General features: G+C 47.3%; 1 protein-coding gene across 1 annotated transcript in view; it reads left to right on the forward strand.

Moving 5' to 3' along the window:
• The first annotated feature begins 648 nt into the window (after positions 1-648).
• LOC129812892 (phospholipid-transporting ATPase IC-like) overlaps positions 649-18,647 on the forward strand; it is a 74,238-nt gene continuing 56,239 nt past the window's right edge. The window contains exon 1 of the mRNA XM_055864858.1: positions 649-961. The gene's annotated coding sequence lies outside the window, so the exon portion shown is untranslated. The remainder of the gene's footprint in view (positions 962-18,647) is intronic.

An 18,647-nucleotide genomic window follows, 5' to 3' on the forward strand; every position in this document is an offset into this window, starting at 1 on the left:
TATTTATTTGTGCCTATGCCATCGGGTTAGTTAGAATTTTTTTTTTAAGCTTTAGGAGTAATGGTTAAATAGCTATTGCAATTTGAAAAAATTGATTTGTCACTATGTTGACGGTCCCTAACTGCTGTTGGTGGAGGTAAAGGCAGCTACAGGCGAATATCCAACCTGAAACTGTCTTTACCTCGGTATTTGATTGTATTCTTAACATATCGATAAATTTACCTCATAGTCATGTGGTTAAAAGCAAAATAACTATAAGAGCATGACATTTACATTAATGTACAAATGTTTATAATAGGAAAACTTTACAATTAAACGTCTTATACAGTAATATAGCTAATGACATTGTGAGTTGTCAATGTGGGCAGTCTTTACATATACTTTAATTTACGGATATAAAGCATTTCATCATGCAACTGATTAATGTCATGGCTAGAAGAGATACAGTTTGTCAAATTGATATCAATTATTTTATTTTAACCTTTTAGCAAACCCTAACCCATTTCCTTGCCATAACCTACAGTAATACTTACCTGCTGCGTAAATTCTCTTAACCTGATACGAAAAGTCAATTCGGACAAACTGTATCCCTTCTAGCCAAAACCTCTTCATTCCGTTTGATTGGGATTACGTCGTTACCTGGTTGGTCACGTGCGTGTCAGTCAAAAATGGGTAGTGTGTAAACTACATGTAATTTCAGCTCCGAAATGCTTTTTTTTGTCGTATGTTTTAATGAAACAGAAGGCACTTTTTTTGTGAAGTTATATTTAAAACTCATCCTGTCAGACCAGTTTGTCAAATTTCAGGGTTGGTAGCCAGCCAGGTAGCCATTACGCAGGTAAAGGGAGTGAACAAAACTCCACAATTGTTTGTGGCGAGGACAGAACATGGTACAATAACCAGAAACTGGAAGACCACACGGAAATATATATATATTTTTTATCGACATAGAAGAATACTGGTGAGTAGTTAGCTGTATTATCCAAATTAAAGTTATTTTCAATGATTTGTGGAGTGTGACGTTCGCACGTTGACGTTATTTCATCCACTGACAATCTAAAAATCGAAAACTGAATCAAATCGAGTAAATCCACATTTTAAAGGCGATTTAATTGATCACGTATTGTCTATGAACAGTCCACTTATGTTATTTCCAGACGTTCTTATACAGATGTGCTTTGTTTCTGTGTAGTTTAACTTTTCCATGTCCTTTTATTTTACACTTGAATTGTTTGTAAACACTTTATGATTCTCTATACGGGATGTGAATGACATTTAATTGTAGTCTTGATACTCTTCCAGGAGACAGTGTGTCTACGACACACAATCTTATAGGGTTGCTTCAGAATGGAGAAGGGTCTCACTCTCTCTGTTTTATATAAACACACAGCATAGACAGCTGACAATGGCTGGCCGGCCGCTAGATCTGTGCTAGAGTCTAGGATTGATGTGCATTCCCGGTAATACACACCTGTCCCCTATGGAGCGGCTCGTACATAAAGCATCCTTGATTCAAGCTGCAAACGCATAATTGTCCTCCTTAACTAGGTTTAAAAGCGAGCCGTGGGGAGAAAAATGTGTACCTTCTTAATAAATTAATCAAACAAAACATTTCCAACACCATTTTGGTTTTTATCCGGACAATACTATGTACATTTGAGATAGCAAATACTCTTACCAACGGTTTTAGTTAATATCCCACCCCAAGAAGTTGGCTCCAATATTTTACAGTGACAAATCAAAGGAAATTTGTTTTCAACTCTTTCGCTAATGTGTCAAATCAGAGTACACTTATGTGAACACTGTGTGCAACATCCTAAATGGTAAGAAAATTGTGTTTTATTAGAGCGGTACACACATACTCAGTGGCCAGTTTATTAGGTACACCCATCTAGTACCAGGTCGGACCGTCTTTGCATCCAGAACAGCCTGAATTCTTCGGGGCGTGGTAACGTTGCTCAATTGGTATCAAGGGACCTGACGTGTGCCAGGAAAACATTCCTCAAACCATTGCACCACCGCCACCAGACTGTACCGTTGACACCAGGCAGGACGGGGGCCATGGACTCATGCTGCTTACACCAAATCCCAGGTCTGCCATCAGCATGACGCAACAGAAGCCGGGATTCGTCGGACCAGGCGATGCGCGACTCTTGCCATTCTCCTTTGACTTTTCATCAACGAGCACAGGACTGCCGCTGACTGGATGTTTGTTTGTCGCACCATTCTAAGTAAACCCTAGACGCTGTCGTGTGTGAAAAGCCCAGGAGGCCGTTTCTGAGATAGTGGAACCGGCGTGTCTGGTACTGACAAATTTATACCATGCTCAAAGTTGCTTAGGTCACATCTTTTGCCCGTTCTAACATTCAATCAAACAGTAACTGGATGCCTGTCTGACTGCTTTATATAGAAACCCATATGACTCACTGTAGGAGCGAACCATTTCTTTGTGAACAGGGTGGTGTACCTAATAAACTGGCCTCAATGTATTTTCCCACTTTTTCTTTCCAGGCGGCTTGCCATTTAAAGCTAGTTAAGGAAGAAAAATAATGCCTTTGCAGACTGAATCAAATCAAATTTTATCTGTCACATGCGCTGAATACAACAGGTGTCGACCTTACTGTGAAATACTGAATACAACAGGTGTCGACCTTGCTGTGAAATATTGAATACAACAGGTGTCGACCTTACTGTGAATTACTTGCATACATGCCCTTAACCAATAATTCAGTTCGAGGATGCTTTATGTACGAGCCTGTCCACAGGTGACGCAAGTGTATTACTAGGAATGCAGATCTAGAGGCCACCATTGCCCGCCGAGGCTAACACACGCAGAGGGAAAGACTGCAGGAGTTGCCTTGACCCATACGCTTGTGTTTTGGCAGTCCGAGAGAGAGAAACACTGATCACTTTCTACCACTGCAATGTGTCAGTCACCACCTTGTTAGCCTGTGTCTCGGGGTCCAGTTTCAGGCCACAAAACCCCATAGCTCATGAACACAGATTACATGACCTCTGCTAAATGGGGGGGATGATATTACGTGTGATGGATTGGCCGTTCGAAACACTGACAATATAATGGATGGCCTGAGGGTCAATGCACTTCCTGAATGTGTTCCACACGGGTAGCTTCAGGTTGAATATGTGGCTTTTACAAGCAGGAGGTAGGGTTTACATTTTTGACAAGAATAGGAGCAGACCTGGTTAAACACACACTGGTTAATGTCCTGATGAATATGTGGCGACAGAGATGTGTATTTAGGTGTAGTGTAACTCTGAGTGCACTGGAACAACAGATGAACTCTGAGCGTAGTGTTTCTCTGAAAGTAGTGTCGCTCTGAGTGCTCATAATATTGTAACAGATCAGCCTTCTTGTGGAGGACTTCCTCTTCTATGTTTCCAGACCGCGTCCCAAATTACACCCTATTTCCTGTATAGTGCTTATAGGAGTCTGGTCGAAAGTAGTGCATTATATTTACGAAATAGGGTGCCTTGTAATTTTTATGTCCTCCACCCCTATTGTATATTCCTCCCAGCCAGTCAGTGATGTGTTCCTTAGAGGACAGCCTGAATTATGGCCACCCTTGTGAACAGGGTGGTGTACCTAATAAACTGGCCTCAATGTATTTTCCCACTTTTTCTTGCCATTTTAAAGCTAGTTAAGGAAGACGTGTTCCTTAGACGACAGCCTGAGCTAGGGCCAGTCAGTGACGTGTTCCTTAGACCACAGCCTGAGGTAGGGCCAGTCGGTGACGTGTTCCTTAGACCACAGCCTGAGGTAGGGCCAGTCGGTGACGTGTTCCTTAGACCACAGCCTGAGGTAGGGCCAGTCGGTGACGTGTTCCTTAGACCACAGCCTGCGGTAGGGCCTGTCGGTGACGTGTTCCTTAGACCACAGCCTGAGGTAGGGCCAGTCAGTGACGTGTTCCTTAGACCACAGCCTGAGGTAGGGCCGGTCGGTGACGTGTTCCCTAGACGACAGCCTGAGGTAGGGCCAGTCGGTGACGTGTTCCTTAGACCACAGCCTGAGGTAGGGCCGGTCGGTGACGTGTTCCCTAGACGACAGCCTGAGGTAGGGCCAGTCAGTGACGTGTTCCTTAGACCACAGCCTGAGGTAGGGCCAGTCGGTGACGTGTTCCTTAGACCACAGCCTGAGGTAGGGCCAGTCGGTGACGTGTTCCTTAGACCACAGCCTGAGGTAGGGCCAGTCGGTGACGTGTTCCTTAGACCACAGCCTGAGGTAGGGCCAGTCGGTGACGTGTTCCTTAGACCACAGCCTGAGGTAGGGCCAGTCGGTGACGTGTTCCTTAGACCACAGCCTGAGGTAGGGCCAGTCGGTGACGTGTTCCTTAGACCACAGCCTGAGGTAGGGCCAGTCGGTGACGTGTTCCTTAGACCACAGCCTGAGGTAGGGCCAGTCGGTGACGTGTTCCCTAGACCACAGCCTGAGGTAGGGCCTAAGACGGTACAGTATGAAGATGGGTGGAAACTGCTTCTCTGTTAACGCTTGTAGGCGATGTTGGCTAGCTAAGCTCATGTGCAGGAAAACGTTGTGTCGAACGGTCGTCTTGTGCAGAACTGTGTCAGTTTGTCACGGGGTGTTGGAGTAATAACATGTTAAGCTATTCAAGACATCGGTTCAAATCTAGGTTGTGACTTTTAGCTTTTGAGAAAATTGACAATTTTTAAGGAAGAATTTTCACTTCTCAAACCCCAAACTGGTCTGCTTGATCTGTTTCGCAAGCATTCCCAGAAGTCTCGTGATGTTGTGCCTCTGGGTTTTGAAAAAAATCTTTGGTAGGGCTTATTGTTATTGTTTTATTATAGATGTGACATCTCCACCCTAGTTCAGACATGTTGAGGGCTACAAGTCATGTCACACAGCACAGTGATACAATGTAAGGTTGAACCATGCAATATGCCAAATACTTGTTCATAAAGATTAATACACATTTTACTGCGTTTGCCCAGGAAGTTATGTTGGTTTGACAGGGATAGCGAAACAGGCAAGTCTTCAACTGTCAGACATAAGGTGAAGTGTTGTGGTTGTTGAGTCTCTTGTTAGTTACGTGATAGACCGAGCTGACCGTGAGGGTGAAGGCTGGTGGTGGAGACTAAGGGTGAAGGCTGGTGGTGGAGACTAAGGGTGAAGGCTGGTGATGGAGACTAAGGGTGAAGGCTGGTGATGGAGACTAAGGGTGAAGGCTGGTGATGGAGACTAAGGGTGAAGGCTGGTGGTGGAGACTAAGGGTGAAGGCTGGTGGTGGAGACTAAGGGTGAAGGCTGGTGGTGGAGACTAAGGGTGAAGGCTGGTGGTGGAGACTAAGGGTGAAGGCTGGTGGTGGAGACTAAGGGTGAAGGCTGGTGGTGGAGACTAAGGGTGAAGGCTGGTGGTGGAGACTAAGGGTGAAGGCTGGTGATGGAGACTAAGGGTGAAGGCTGGTGATGGAGACTAAGGGTGAAGGCTGGTGATGGAGACTAAGGGTGAAGGCTGGTGATGGAGACTAAGGGTGAAGGCTGGTGATGGAGACTATAGGCAAACGCAAGTCTGTCCCCTTTTTCTCTCCGTATGGAAATAAATGGCTCTAGAAAGGGTACCAAGAAAGCAAGATTTGAATCCTGACTTGTAAGGCAAATGTTGTGATTTCAAGTATTTTCTTTAGCTTGAAGACAGACCTCTCCTCCTTTATCACTCTCCGTTTTCCTTTTAAGCTGCTTTCATTAGCATGGTGTTACTTTCTGTTCAGTGATGGTGGGAATGGATGTCAGTCAGGTTGTTGTTCTCCAATAGCAGGAAGTCATCCACAACAATGCAGTTAAATATATATATATATATATATATATATATATATATATATATATATATATATATATATATATATATATATATATATATGATCATATGCTGAATGGACCTAATATGACTGTTCACATGGATCTTCTATCATTTCCATACCCAAGCCCGCCACACACTATACGATACATTTATTAAACATAAGAATGAGTGTACGCTTTTGTCACAACCCGGCTCGTGGGAAGTGACAAAGAGCTCTTTTACGACCAGGGAACAAATAATAATTAGAATTGTGCTCTTTGTTTAACCATCTTACATATAAAACCTTATTTGTTAATAGAGAATTGTGAATAACTCACCACAGGTTAATGAGAAGGGTGTGCTTGAAAGGATGCACATAACTCTGCAATGTTGGGTTGTATTGGAGAGTCTCAGTCTTAAATAAGTTTCCACACAGTCTGTGCCTGTATTTAATGTTCATGCTAGTGAGGGCAGAGAATCAACTCTCACATAGGTACGTGATTGCAAAGGGCATCACTGTCTAAACAGCGCGATTTGCCAAGGCAGGATACTCTGAGCGCAGCCCAATCCAGAAATCTGGCAGTGGCTTCTGATTTAAATATAATGTTCACAGAACCGATGAGGTTCTCTTGTTCAGATATCGATAAGTGGATTGGAGGCAGGGCATGAAAGGGATAACGAATCCAGTTGTTTGTGTCATCCGTTTCGGGAAAGTACCTGCGTAATTGCGCACCCAACTTGCTCGGGTGCTTTGCTATATCACATTTAACATTGTCCGTAAGCTTGAGTTAATTTGCACACACAAAATCATACAATGATGGAAAGACCTGTGTGTTATCCTTGTTAATGCAGACAGGGAAGAGCTGCAACTTCTTAATCATAGCCTCAATTTTGTCCCGCACATTGAATATAGTTGCGGAGAGTCCCTGTAATCCTAGATTGAGATCATTCTGGTGACATAAAACATCACCCAGATAGGCCAGTCGTGTGAGAGAAAACATCACCCAGATAGGCCAGTCGTGTGAGAAATTCGTCATCATGCAAGCGGTCAGACAAGTGAAAATTATGGTGAGTAAAGAAAACCTTAAGCTTGTCTCTCAATTGAAAAAAATTTGTCAATAGTTTGCCCCTTGATAACCAGCGCACTCCTTCCTGTATGTTGTAAAAGCGTTACATGGTCGCTGCCCATATCATTGCATAGTGCAGAAAATACAAGACAGTTCAGTGGCCTTGCTTTAACAAAGTTAACCATTTTCACTGTAGTGTCCATTAAGGCATTCCCTTGGCAGCAAGAGCCTCTTGGTGGATGCTGCAGTGTACCCAAGTGGCGTCGGGAGCAACTGCTTGCACACGTGTTAACACTCCACTATGTCTCCCTGTCATGGCTTTTGCACCATCAGTACAGACACCAACATGAGCAGCAGCTACGTTTGGCTACATACGGACCGTTAGTGAAATTCCCGTGAGAGAGTAACGGTTAATGTGATTGCATGTTCATTATTTGACGTTGTTATTTCGCTGAACACTAGATGGTTAAATTGTATTTTTGGCAGTGAAACGAGGGTACACGGGCGAGAAAAAAATCTCACCCAAATGTATAGCCCCGTTGGAAAATATAAATGGACTGTTTGAAAATGTTGATAAAATGATGTGAATCACATTTTAATTTGGCGTACCCTCGACGGCATTGCGCATACCCCAGTTTGGGAATACCTGATCTAGTAGGTAAAGAGGACTGTGTTTCCTGTTAGCGTCTAGTAGGTAAAGAGGACTGTGTTTCCTGTTAGCGTCTAGTAGGTAAAGAGGACTGTGTTTCCTGTTAGCGTCTAGTAGGTAAAGAGGACTGTGTTTCCTGTTAGTGTCTAGTAGGTAAAGAGGACTGTGTTTCCTGTTAGCGTCTAGTAGGTAAAGAGGACTGTGCTTCCTGTTAGCGTCTAGTAGGTAAAGAGGACTGTGTTTCCTGTTAGCGTCTAGTAGGTAAAGAGGACTGTGTTTCCTGTTAGCGTCTAGTAGGTAAAGAGGACTGTGTTTCCTGTTAGCGTCTAGTAGGTAAAGAGGACTGTGTTTCCTGTTAGCGTCTAGTAGGTAAAGAGGACTGTGTTTCCTGTTAGCGTCTAGTAGGTAAAGAGGACTGTGCTTCCTGTTAGCGTCTAGTAGGTAAAGAGGACTGTGTTTCCTGTTAGCGTCTAGTAGGTAAAGAGGACTGTGTTTCCTGTTAGGGTCTTGTAGGTAAAGATGACTGTTTCTTGTCAGGCAGGCAGGTAGGTATGAGAGGCAGGCAGGCAGGCAGGCAGGTATGAGAGGCAGGCAGGCAGGCAGGTATGAGAGGCAGGCAGGCAGGTATGAGAGGCAGGCAGGCAGGTATGAGAGGCAGGCAGGCAGGTATGAGAGGCAGGCAGGCAGGTATGAGAGGCAGGCAGGCAGGCAGGTAGGTATGAGAGGCAGGCAGGCAGGCAGGCAGGTAGGTATGAGAGGCAGGCAGGCAGGCAGGCAGGTATGAGAGGCAGGCAGGCAGGTATGAGAGGCAGGCAGGCAGGTATGAGAGGCAGGCAGGCAGGTATGAGAGGCAGGCAGGCAGGTATGAGAGGCAGGCAGGCAGGCAGGTAGGTATGAGAGGCAGGCAGACAGGCAGGCAGGCAGGTAGGTATGAGAGGCAGGCAGGCAGGCAGGCAGGTAGGTATGAGAGGCAGGTAGGTATGAGAGGCAGGCAGGCAGGCAGGCAGACAGGCAGGCAGGCAGGCAGGCAGGCAGGCAGGTATGAGAGGCAGGCAGGCAGGTATGAGAGGCAGGCAGGCAGGTATGAGAGGCAGGCAGGCAGGTATGAGAGGCAGGCAGGCAGGTATGAGAGGCAGGCAGGCAGGTATGAGAGGCAGGCAGGCAGGCAGGTATGAGAGGCAGGCAGGCAGGCAGGTATGAGAGGCAGGCAGGCAGGTATGAGAGGCAGGCAGGCAGGTATGAGAGGCAGACAGGCAGGCAGGTATGAGAGGCAGACAGGCAGGCAGGTATGATAGGCAGGCAGGTATGAGAGGCAGGCAGGCAGGCAGGTATGAGAGGCAGGCAGGTATGAGAGGCAGGCAGGCAGGTATGAGAGGCAGGCATGCAGGCAGCCAGGTATGAGAGGCAGGCATGCAGGCAGCCAGGTATGAGAGGCAGGCAGGCAGGCAGCCAGGTATGAGAGGCAGGCAGGCAGGCAGCCAGGTATGAGAGGCAGGCAGGCAGGCAGCCAGGTATGAGGCAGGCAGGTATGAGGCAGGCAGGCAGGTATGAGGCAGGCAGGCAGGTATGAGGCAGGCAGGCAGGTATGAGGCAGGCAGGCAGGTATGAGGCAGGCAGGCAGGTATGAGGCAGGCAGGCAGGTATGAGAGGCAGGCAGGTATGAGAGGCAGGCAAGCAGGCAGCCAGGTATGAGAGGCAGGCAGGCAGGCATGAGAGGCAGGCAGGCAGGCAGGCATGAGAGGCAGGCAGGCAGGCAGGCATGAGAGGCAGGCAGGTAGCCAGGTATGAGAGGCAGCCAGGTATGAGAGGCAGGCAGACAGGCAGCCAGGTATGAGAGGCAGGCAGACAGGCAGCCAGGTATGAGAGGCAGGCAGACAGGCAGCCAGGTATGAGAGGCAGGCAGACAGACAGCCAGGTATGAGAGGCAGGCAGACAGACAGCCAGGTATGAGAGGCAGGCAGACAGACAGCCAGGTATGAGAGGCAGGCAGACAGACAGCCAGGTATGAGAGGCAGGCAGACAGGCAGCCAGGTATGAGAGGCAGGCAGACAGGCAGTGAGGCTCCTTTTGAAAGATGTTCCCAAAGCCTGTTGTCCCTCTTCTCCCTCCCCTCTTCCGCATTGTTGCCATGGCAGTGCGTCGGGCCAGGCCGACGGATACCGCCAGACGTCACGACAAACCGCCGTATGTGTAGAGAGAAGTGGAGGAGGACAGTGACACCTCAGAGGGCTCTGGTCTAAAGTAGTGCACTATAAATTAAAGGGTGCCATTTGGGAAGCAATCCCAAAAGTCATATTTTACATTTAGTCCATCCCACTGATTTTTAGTGGTAGTGAATTTCAGGGAATATATCTCAGTTGGTCTAGAATATAGTTGCTGCCTTTTTTTGATCTTGATTGTGGTAAACTGATTTGTTTGAGTGAATTTGGGGATATTCTCCATGGGGATCCATGTGTTAGAGCTCTCAGAATAGCAGAATCGTCGTGTCAGGTCAGAGGCTCGCTGTACTTAGAAGTGCATTCCTCCTTCTCTTCTCTGCCAGAAACACATTTTCTTGTCAAAGATTTGAAATATAATGTCTTAAGAATTTGCAAACTAAATTTCACAGCACTCGTTATCTCAAGTACTTCTGTACACAATCAATTCACAACCTCAACTGCTTCAATGTGCCACGTTAAATTTGTCCTGAATTTGATCATAACATTTGAGATTTATAGACGTACTCCTCATACAGTTGTTAGTCTACAGTCATGTTATAGGGCCTATACGCTGCTCAATGTCTCCTCCACAAGCATTCTGGTGTTTTTCTATTCAGAGACTTGTTCTCTCTCAAATCATAGCAATATGACTATTTGGCAGTCTGTCATGACTGCCTGACACAATGACAGATAGTCATGTTTGATTTATTTAGTAGTTTAGTCTTTACACAAGATGATCATGGAGACGAGTTGCATAACCAATATTCTGTCCGTTCTCCCGACGTGTGGGCTTGTTAACTTCCCTTAATGGATTTAAAACAAAATGTTTGGTAGGCTATATGGAAACTCTAGTCCATGCTTAGACCAATCCAATTATTTTACATTTTGTGGGGAGTAGTGAATGGGCACGTTTTAAGTGGATACATCTTGTCTAGTCAGTGACCATCGTTGGTCACCGCCTTTCAAAGTGTGTTGCATTATGGGGATACAAATGTTCCAACTTGCGCCTACATGTCGACATGCATGAACTTAACACCGTTTGATCGAGGGTCATGCAGTTTTTAAAGACGCCTTCAAGTTGCTTCTCACCAACTGTACCATGCAGCAATCGGCTGCTTCGTGGGAGGCCCTATTTGTCGACCTATCACTTTTTCTTTTTGTGTGACCCATGCGAACGTGACCAAAGACATCAGGAACCAACTTTGCCTCAATACTAATGCTACAGGGATACAAATGAAAGTGATATGAGACCTCTCTCTCTAACCAATGAATTGTACACCCATTAGGTTTTCAATTTGATTGTATCATTTGGTTTAAAGTTTATTTCCATATTTCTTTTTTAAAATAAACTTTTATAAACAATAGCAGCTATGTTGACACTGCAACGGTGATCATAGCCTTGCTGTTGGAAAACCACTCCAGTGTTGGACTTTCGGCGGGCGCAGATGCAACCCCCACCCCCGACTTAATTTGTAGCGACTTTAGTCTAGTTGGCTTCTTAGCCTTACTACTCGAACACACCCATCTAGTATCCACTTCAGGAGGAAAGAGAGATTATTCAGACCACTGAGTACTGCACAGCAGGAAGGAATGGTAGAACTGGAGTTCTCTGTTAGTGTTACATCACTGCAGAGAGGGAGAGAGAGACCTTGCTTAGTTAGTCAAATAAGGGTGTGCCCTACCTGCCTGCCGACAGCCTACCTGTGTGAAACTCTCCCCTTGGGTGCGGAGGTAGGTTCTACCTTTTTATTTATTTACAAAAAAATCAATTTTATTTGAATTTTTTTACTTAGTAAATATTTACTTAAATCTATTTATTGAACTGCATTGTTGATTTAAGGGCTTGTAACTAAGCATTTCACAGTAAGGTCTACACCTTTAAATATTTGATATGATGGGCCTCCCGAGTGGCATTCTAAGACACTGCATCACAGTGCTAGCTGTGTCACTACAGATCCTGGTTAGTTTCCAGGCTGTTGTCGTAGCCGGCCGCGACCGTGAGACCCTTAAGGCGGCGCACAATTGGCCCAGCGTCGTCCGGGTTAGGGGAGGAAAAATCTTGTGCGAGCAAGGAGACCTACAAACCTGACTCAGTTACACCCGCTCTGTCAGGAGGAATGGGCTAAAATTCACCCAATTTATTGTGGGAAGCTTGTGGAAGGCTACCTGAAATGTTTGACCCAAGTTAAACAATTTAAAGGCAATGCTACCAAATACTAATTGAGTGTTTGTAAACTTCTGACCCACTGGGAATGTGACGAAAGAAATAAAAGCTGAAATAAATAATTCTCTCTACTATTATTCTGACATTTCACATTCTTAAAATTAAGCGGTGATCCAAACTGACCTAAAACAGGGAATTTTTACTCTGATTAAATGTCAGGAATTGTGAAAAACGGACTTTAAATGTATTTGGCCAAGGTGTATGTAAACTTCCTCCTTCAACTGTAAATGTAGGAAGTAAGTATGTGCGACTAGGTGTTGCATGTACTGTATGTACCCAGGAGACAGCCACCTTTCCTTAGGCCAGCTCCTCCTTAACGTCTTGGTCGACCAGGCCAAGCAGGTTATTATTTGTCCCGATGGTGACAAAACATATGAACAAAAAAGGAAAACTACCAAAGGCATGCCCAAACCTAAAGACTCAAAAAACCAAAGGAAAGGGCTTGCGGCCACCAAACAAACCCAGCAGCCTCACGACTCTGCCACCATCACACTGACTGACCATCACGCTGACTGACCATCACGCTGACTGACCATCACGCTGACTGACCATCACGCTGACTGACCATCACGCTGACTGACCATCACGCTGACTGACCATCACACTGACTGGCCATCACACTGACTGGCCATCACACTGACTGGCCATCACACTGACTGGCCATCACACTGACTGGCCATCACACTGACTGGCCATCACACTGACTGACCATCACACTGACTGACAGCACCTGGTGTGTTTATCAAGGCACCCTTCTAGCACAGCATTTGGACATGGTTAGTGCTGCCACCTGGGGGATGCAGTGTGGAAGTGTATCAAATCAAATCTAATTTTATTAGTCACATGCACCGAATACAACCGGTGTAGACGTTGCAGTGAAATGCTTACTTATGAGCCCCTAACCGACAATGCTGTTACAAAAAAATACAGATAAGAATAAGAGAAAAGTAACAAGTAATTAAAGAGCAGCGGTGAAATAACGATAGTGAGACTATATACAGGGGGTACCGGTTATTTGAGGTAATATGTACATGTAGGTAGAGTTATTCAAGTGACTATGCATAGATGATAACAACAGAGAGTAGCAGTGGTGTAAAGAGGGAGGGTGGGGGGGGGGGGGGGGGGGGCACTGCAAATAGTCTGGGTAGCCATTTGACTAGATGTTTAGGAGTCTTATGACTTGAGGGTAGAAGCTGTTTAGAAGCCTCTTGGACCTAGACTTGGCGCTCCGGTACCGTTTGCCGTGCGGTAGCAGAGAGAACAGTCTATGACTAGGGTGACTGGAGTCTTTGACATTTTTTAGGGCCTTCTTCTGACACCGCCTGGTATAGAGGTCCTGGATGGCAGGAAGCTTGGCCCCAGTGATGTACTGGGCCGTTCCCACTACCCTCTGTAAATGCCTTGCGGTCGGAGGCCGTGCAGTTGCCATACCAGGCAGTGATGCAACCAGTCAGGGTGCTCTCTGGTGCAGCTGTAGAACCTTTTGAGGATCTGAGGACCCATGCTAAATCTTTACAGTCTCCTGAGGGGGAATAGGTTTTGTCGTGGCCTCTTCATGACGGACTTGGTGTGCTTGGACCATGTTTGTTGTTGATGTGGACACCAAGGAACTTGAAGCTCTCAACCTGCTCCACTGCAGCCCTGTCCATGTCAATGGGGGCGTGCTCGGTCCTCTTTTTCCTGAAATCCATAATCATCACCTTTGTCTTGATCACATTGACGGAGAAGTTGTTGTCCTGGCACCACACCGCCAGTTCTCTGACCTCCCTATAGACCGTCTCATCGTTGTCGGTGATCAGGTCTACCACTGTGTCATCTGCAAATTTAATGATGGTGTTGGAGTCGTACCTGGCCGTGCAGTCATGAACAGGGAATACAGAGGGGACTGAGAACGCACCCCTGAGGGGCCTTTGTGTTGAGGATCGGTGTGGCGGATGTGTTGTTACCTACCCTTACCACCTTGAGGTGGCCCATCAGGAAGTCCAGGATCCAGTTGCAGAAAGTAAAAAAAAAAGTATGTTCATCTCTAGGAGACAATGCGTCTCCTTCCTGAGCGGTATGACGGCTACGTGGTCACATGGTGTTTATACTTGTGTACTATTGTTTGTACAGATGAACGTGGTACCTTCAGGCGTTTGGAAATTGCTCCCAAGGATGAACCAGACTTGTGGAGGTCTACAATTTTCTTGTGGAGGTCTTGGCTCATTTCTGTTGATTTTCCCATGATGTCAAGCAAAGAGGCACTGAGTTTGAAGGAAGGCCTTGAAATACATCCACAGGTACACCTCCAATTGACTCAAATGGTATCAAATGGTATCAATTAGCCTATCAGAAGCTTCTAAAGCCATGACTTAATTTTCTGGAATTTTCCAACCTGTTTAAAGGCACAGTCAACTTAGTGTATGTAAACTTCTGACCCACTGGAATTGTGATACAGTGGATTGTAAGTGAAATAATCTGTCTGTAAACAATTGTTGGAAAAATTACTTGTGTCATGGACAAAGTAGATGTCCTAACCGACTTGCCAAAACTATAGTTTGTGAACAAGACATTTGTGGAGTGGTTGAAAAACAAGTTTTAATGACCCCAACCTAAGTGTATGTAAACTTCCAACTTCAACTGTAGGTGGTCCAGAGTTATTTTTCCTCTGGTTGCACATTTAACATGCTGATCGAAATTTGGTAAAACGGATTTAAGTGTTTCTGTATTAAAGTCCCCGGCTACTAGGAGTGCTGGGTGAGTGTTTCTGTATTAAAGTCCCCGGCTACTAGGAGCGCTGCCTCTGGGTGAGTGTTTCTGTATTAAAGTCCCCAGCTACTAGGAGTGCTGCCTCTGGGTGAGTGTTTCTGTATTAAAGTCCCCGGCTACTAGGAGCGCTGGGTGAGTGTTTCTGTATTAAAGTCCCCGGCTACTAGGAGCGCTGGGTGAGTGTTTCTGTATTAAAGTCCCCGGCTACTAGGAGCGCTGGGTAAGTGTTTCTGTATTAAAGTCCCCGGCTACTAGGAGCGCTGGGTGAGTGTTTCTGTATTAAAGTCCCCGGCTACTAGGAGCGCTGGGTAAGTGTTTCTGTATTAAAGTCCCCGGCTACTAGGAGCGCTGCCCCTGGGTGAGTGTTTCTGTATTAAAGTCCCCGGCTACTAGGAGCGCTGGGTGAGTGTTTCTGTATTAAAGTCCCCAGCTACTAGGAGCGCTGCCTCTGGGTGAGTGTTTCTGTATTAAAGTCCCCGGCTACTAGGAGCGCTGCCCCTGGGTGAGTGTTTCTGTATTAAAGTCCCCGGCTACTAGGAGCACTGCCCCTGGATGAGTGTTTCTGTATTAAAGTCCCCGGCTACTAGGAGCGCTGGGTGAGTGTGTCTGTATTAAAGTCCCCGGCTACTAGGAGCGCTGGGTGAGTGTTTCTGTATTAAAGTCCCCGGCTACTAGGAGCGCTGCCCCTGGGTGAGTGTTTCTGTATTAAAGTCCCCGGCTACTAGGAGCGCTGCCCCTGGATGAGTGTTTCTGTATTAAAGTCCCCGGCTACTAGGAGCGCTGGGTGAGTGTTTCTGTATTAAAGTCCCCGGCTACTAGGAGCGCTGCCTCTGGGTGAGTGTTTCTGTATTAAAGTCCCCAGCTACTAGGAGTGCTGCCTCTGGGTGAGTGTGTCTGTATTAAAGTCCCCGGCTACTAGGAGCGCTGCCTCTGGGTGAGTGTTTCTGTATTAAAGTCCCCGGCTACTAGGAGCACTGCCCCTGGATGAGTGTTTCTGTATTAAAGTCCCCAGCTACTAGGAGTGCTGGGTGAGTGTTTCTGTATTAAAGTCCCCGGCTACTAGGAGCGCTGCCCCTGGGTGAGTGTTTCTGTATTAAAGTCCCCGGCTACTAGGAGCGCTGGGTGAGTGTTTCTGTATTAAAGTCCCCGGCTACTAGGAGCGCTGGGTGAGTGTTTCTGTATTAACGTCCCCGGCTACTAGGAGCGCTGCCTCTGGATGAGTGTGTCTGTATTAAAGTCCCCGGCTACTAGGAGCGCTGGGTGAGTGTTTCTGTATTAAAGTCCCCGGCTACTAGGAGCGCTGGGTGAGTGTTTCTGTATTAAAGTCCCCGGTTACTAGGAGCACTGCCCCTGAATGAGTGTTTCTGTATTAAAGTCCCCGGTTACTAGGAGCACTGCCCCTGGATGAGTGTTTCTGTATTAAAGTCCCCGGCTACTAGGAGCGCTGCCCCTGGGTAAGTGTTTCTGTATTAAAGTCCCCGGCTACTAGGAGCGCTGGGTGAGTGTTTCTGTATTAAAGTCCCCGGCTACTAGGAGCGCTGCCTCTGGGTGAGTGTTTCTGTATTAAAGTCCCCGGCTACTAGGAGCGCTGCCTCTGGGTGAGTGTTTCTGTATTAAAGTCCCCGGCTACTAGGAGCGCTGGGTGAGTGTGTCTGTATTAAAGTCCCCGGCTACTAGGAGCGCTGGGTGAGTGTTTCTGTATTAAAGTCCCCGGCTACTAGGAGCGCTGGGTGAGTGTTTCTGTATTAAAGTCCCCGGCTACTAGGAGCGCTGGGTGAGTGTTTCTGTATTAAAGTCCCCGGCTACTAGGAGCGCTGCCTCTGGATGAGTGTGTCTGTATTAAAGTCCCCGGCTACTAGGAGCGCTGGGTGAGTGTTTCTGTATTAAAGTCCCCGGCTACTAGGAGCGCTGCCCCTGGGTAAGTGTTTCTGTATTAAAGTCCCCGGCTACTAGGAGCGCTGCCTCAGTGTGAGTGTTTCTGTATTAAAGTCCCCGGCTACTAGGAGCGCTGCCCCTGGGTGAGTGTTTCTGTATTAAAGTCCCCGGCTACTAGGAGCGCTGCCCCTGGATGAGTGTTTCTGTATTAAAGGCCCCGGCTACCTGGAGCGCTGGGTGAGTGTTTCTGTATTAAAGTCCCCGGCTACTAGGAACGCTGCCCCTGGGTGAGTGTTTCTGTATTAAAGTCCCCGGCTACTAGGAGCTCTGGGTGAGTGTTTCTGTATTGAAGTCCCCGGCTACTAGGAGCGCTGGGTGAGTGTTTCTGTATTAAAGTCCCCGGCTACTAGGAGCTCTGGGTGAGTGTTTCTGTATTAAAGTCCCCGGCTACTAGGAGCGCTGGGTGAGTGTTTCTGTATTAAAGTCCCCGGCTACTAGGAGTGCTGCCTCTGGGTGAGTGTTTCTGTATTAAAGTCCCCGGCTACTAGGAGCGCTGGGTGAGTGTTTCTGTAGTAAAGTCCCCGGCTACTAGGAGCGCTGCCTCTGGGTGAGTGTTTCTGTATTAAAGTCCCCGGCTACTAGGAGCGCTGCCCCTGGGTGAGTGTGTCTGTATTAAAGTCCCCGGCTACTAGGAGCGCTGGGTGAGTGTTTCTGTATTAAAGTCCCCGGCTACTAGGAGCGCTGGGTGAGTGTTTCTGTATTAAAGTCCCCGGCTACTAGGAGCGCTGCCTCTGGGTGAGTGTTTCTGTATTAAAGTCCCCGGCTACTAGGAGCGCTGCCCCTGGGTGAGTGTGTCTGTATTAAAGTCCCCGGCTACTAGGAGCGCTGGGTGAGTGTTTCTGTATTAAACTCCCCGGCTACTAGGAGCGCTGGGTGAGTGTTTCTGTATTAAAGTTCCCGGCTACTAGGAGCGCTGCCTCTGGGTGAGTGTGTCTGTATTAAAGTCTCCGGCTACTAGGAGCGCTGCCTCTGGGTGAGTGTTTCTGTATTAAAGTCCCCGGGCTACTAGGAGCGCTGCCTCTGGGTGAGTGTTTCTGTATTAAAGTCCCCGGGCTACTAGGAGCGCTGGATGAGTGTTTCTGTATTAAAGTCCCCGGCTACTAGGAGCGCTGCCCCTGGGTGAGTGTTTCTGTATTAAAGTCCCCGGCTACTAGGAGCGCTGGGTGAGTGTTTCTGTATTAAACTCCCCGGCTACTAGGAGCGCTGGGTGAGTGTTTCTGTATTAAAGTTCCCGGCTACTAGGAGCGCTGCCTCTGGGTGAGTGTGTCTGTATTAAAGTCCCCGGCTACTAGGAGCGCTGCCTCTGGGTGAGTGTGTCTGTATTAAAGTCCCCGGCTACTAGGAGCGCTGCCTCTGGGTGAGTGTTTCTGTATTAAAGTCCCCGGCTACTAGGAGCGCTGGGTGAGTTTCTGTATTAAAGTCCCCGGGCTACTAGGAGCGCTGCCTCTGGGTGAGTGTTTCTGTATTAAAGTCCCCGGCTACTAGGAGCGCTGGGTGAGTTTCTGTATTAAAGTCCCCGGCTACTAGGAGCGCTGCCTCTGGGTGAGTGTTTCTGTATTAAAGTCCCCGGCTACTAGGAGCGCTGGGTGAGTTTCTGTATTAAAGTCCCCGGCTACTAGGAGCGCTGCCCCTGGGTGAGTGTTTCTGTATTAAAGTCCCCGGGCTACTAGGAGCGCTGGGTGAGTGTTTCTGTATTAAAGTCCCCGGCTACTAGGAGCGCTGGGTGAGTGTTTCTGTATTAAAGTCCCCGGCTACTAGGAGCGCTGCCCCTGGGTGAGTGTTTCTGTATTAAAGTCCCCGGGCTACTAGGAGCGCTGGGTGAGTGTTTCTGTATTAAAGTCCCCGGCTACTAGGAGCACTGCCCCTGGATGAGTGTTTCCTTGTTTGCTTATGGCGGAATACACCTCATTCAATGCTGTCTTAGTGCCAGCTTAACACTAAAGTACATAACCTTATCAAACAAATGAAAATATAAAGTAGCCTATTTTTATTTTTCCCCCCGATTTTTATT

The sequence above is a fragment of the Salvelinus fontinalis genome, chromosome 2 (assembly GCF_029448725.1).
Source record: "Salvelinus fontinalis isolate EN_2023a chromosome 2, ASM2944872v1, whole genome shotgun sequence".
Classification (NCBI taxonomy): Eukaryota; Metazoa; Chordata; class Actinopteri; order Salmoniformes; family Salmonidae; genus Salvelinus; species Salvelinus fontinalis.